This window comes from Muscardinus avellanarius (assembly GCF_963383645.1).
Source record: "Muscardinus avellanarius genome assembly, chromosome: 7".
Classification (NCBI taxonomy): Eukaryota; Metazoa; Chordata; class Mammalia; order Rodentia; family Gliridae; genus Muscardinus; species Muscardinus avellanarius.
The window spans coordinates 72486975-72490375 of NC_137793.1; the positions used below are offsets into that span (position 1 = coordinate 72486975).

At 36.9% G+C, this 3401-nt stretch overlaps 1 pseudogene across 1 annotated transcript; it reads right to left on the reverse strand.

The window, feature by feature from the left end:
* Window positions 1-2496: 2496 nt before the first annotated feature.
* Window positions 2497-3095, reverse strand: LOC308265104 (zinc finger CCHC-type and RNA-binding motif-containing protein 1-like; annotated as a pseudogene). The gene has a single exon. The product of its transcript is annotated as a zinc finger CCHC-type and RNA-binding motif-containing protein 1-like (transcript).
* Window positions 3096-3401: the final 306 nt, after the last annotated feature.

Here is a 3401-nt window from a genome sequence, read left to right on the forward strand (position 1 = left end):
GGACATATATAATGAGATATCTTAGAGATGCAACTCAAGTCTAAACATGATTCTTACTAATGTCCATATAAGACTTAGACATAAACTGAAGGTAATTTATACAGCATGCTTAGTGTGCTTGTATTAAAGACAATGCAATATAACTCATGCACATTTAGTGTGCCTCACAGTCATACAAGGTCAGATATGGAATTTTCCACTGGTGGCATGATGTCAGCACTCAAAAACTTTGAATCTGAAATTTCATTTTTTTTTTTTTCGGTACTAGGAATGGGACTCAGGGCATTCTACCTTCGAGCTACACCCCCAGACCTATTTTTTATTCTTTATTTTCAAACAGGGTCTTATTGAGTTGCAGAGGGCCTCACTTAGTAGCTGAGGCTGGCTGTGATCTTCTTGTCTTAGCCTCCCAAATGCTGAGATTACAAGGGTGCGCTACCACGCCTGGCAATAGTAACTAAAAACTATTGTAGGCAGGTGTGGTGGCATTCTTCCTCTGAGCTCTACCCCCAGCCCTATTTTTTACTCTTTATTTTGAAACAGGGTCTCACTAAGTTGTAGAAGGCCTCAGTAAGTAGCTGAGGCCATTCAATAAGTGGCTGTGAACCTGGATCCTCCTGTCTCAGCCTTCCAAATGCTGGGATTACAAGCATGCACCAGCATGTTCAACTTGTAATTAAATAGCTGGACACGTGCCTTTGCCACTGCCTCTATCTTGAGTTTGTTTTTCTTTCTTTTATTATTATTATTATTATTATTATTATTACTATTAATTATGTGGACCTGGATATCAAACCCGGGGCCTCACAAATACTAGGCAAGTGGTCTATCAGTAAAGAACATCTGCAGCTCCAGGGTCTTTGTTAAACTTACCTCCAAACCTGTTATTTAAGGAAGAGGTTTAGGGCTGAGAAGGCTCTAAGTCAGCTGCTCCGATAAAATGCTCTGTTTGAGCTTCCAGACATCCAAAGATATTTCTTCCATTGGCCCTGTCTGCGGTTTTCCTATGAAAATTTAACATGAGAAAAACTCAGTTGTGATCCTTGATATTAATACTCGTTTATCTACATTTTATCAATCCTGTTTTTGAAGTTCTGATTTTTTTGTTCTAAAGATTAGATAAATTTCAAAATTTCTCACGTAAACCAATTATATATGAATAAAGCATTAACAATGAAGTTTTAGAATAAATCCTTTTAATATCTTTTTCCATTGACTAACTCTAGCATTACTATGATAGTATTACATTTTCTTATTTTTATTGAAGTAGTTCTTTTTAAAATTAATCATTACTAACAAATCCTGATTTTTAGTACAGGTTGAGGATTTCTTATCCAATTTTTTTTCAGATTTTGGACTATTTGCATAGCAACTTGAGATGTTTTGGGAATAGGACCTAAATATAAACATGAGCTTCACTTATATTTCATATATACCTTACTATACACGTTACCTGAAGGTAATTTTTTTATGGTACTAGTGTGGAAACCAGAGGCTTTCTACCTCCAGGATATCCTCCCAGACCTATTTCTTTTTTATATTTTATTTGAATACAGGGTCTCACTAAGTTGCTGAAAGCCTCATTAAGTAGCTGAGGCTGGCTTCGAACCTGTGCGATCCTCCTATTTCAGCATCCCAAGCGCGGGGATTACAAGCATGCGCCACCATGCCTGGCCTTTATACAATATTTTTAATAATTTTTGCATGACAAAAGTTTTATTTATTTATTTATTTATTTATTTATTTATTTATTTATTTTGGTGGTGCTAGAGATGAAATCCTGGGGCCTTCTACCTCCAGGCTACACCCTCAGACCTATTTTATATTTTATTATTTTATTTTATTTTATTTTATTTTATTTTATTTTATTGCGGGTCTGGGGATAGAACCCAGGGCCATTCAACCTCCAAGCTACACTCCCTGCCCTATTTTTTATTCTTTATTAAAAATAAAGGGTCTCACTAAGTAGCGGAGGCTCTCCCCGAACCGCGATCCTTTGGTCTCAGCCTCCCAAATGCTGGGATTACAAGCATGGGCCACCACACATGGCTTATATTTTATTTTGAAATAGGGTCTCACTAAGTTGCTGAGAACCTCATTAAGGAAATGAGGTTGGCTTCGAACCTGTGCGATCCTCCTGTCTCAGCCTCCCAAGTACTGGCATTACAAGCGTGCACCACCACGTCCAGCTCATGAAACAAAGTTTTATGATGTGGAATTTTCCACCTGAGGCATGATGTTGACACTCAAAATTTTGGATTTTGGAGCATTTTAGATTCGGGTTTTAGAGATGCTCAGTCTGTATCATGCGTACAAGACAGAAACATGATACTTCAAAATCGTTTTAAAATTTCCTATTAACTAGTTTATAATAACAAACTATTTGATATTAAATATTCTTATGTTCCGATGCTGAAAGTAATCTTTAGTCCTCAACTGAACTTTACAAGCCAAGATTTTTTTTACTTTCAATATACTTAAATAATAAATACAACTTTAATCACTAAGTTCTTCCTCATCACTGAAATATGTGTTGTTGTTTTTTTTATCCTCAGATGTCTTGAATCATCTGAGGTTGAGGCGCCGCCACCCCAGTGAACCGCGTTTTCATTTGTTTTTCTTTGACTTTGGCTTACTGGGATGCGATGGCCCGACTGAGACTGTCAAGAGCAGGATCTCCTCCTTCATCTTCACTTCCTTCTACTTCCTCAATTTCTTCTTCAGGTTCAGAAATTTTCTTTTTCTTTCTTCTTTGGAGGCTCACATTCTCCAAGCATATTTTTAAGACAGGAGCAACTTAACTGCCCACTCTCTCCATATTCATAACACTTAGATTTATCAGAGTAGTTTCGCCTCTGGATGAAGTCAGCTGCTTTCATTGTCAATACCAGTGCTTCCCTTTATCACTCTACCAAACAACTCTTTGTTGTTTATTGCTTTAGTGCAATTTTGTGTAGAGTCTTTATCCAGAAATAAATAAAATAATAAAAATGAAATAAATTGCTCTTCCTCATATATTTGGCTTTCATTATAGTAACCTTCCCAACTTTGCCATAGTTGGAAAATATCTTCGGGGGGCAGGGCCCGGGGAGCATCGAGGAGCGCAGGCCTTTGCCTCTGCTGGGGCTCAACTCTGACTCTTCGTCCCCCACCCCTCTCGGCTAAATGGGCATCGCCGATCTCAGCAATCAAGTGCAAGTACCAGGTAGGCAACAGCAAAAGTGCTTCTGGCCTCTTGAAGTTTTGATTTTATATGATAAAACTGATACTGCGTCTCATTTAAAAAGTAAACAAAGCAAACACATTAATTCATAGACCTCTTTATTATTATTATTTATTATCATTATTATTTTATTATTATTATTATTATTATTATTATTATTATTAGTGTGTGTGTGTAT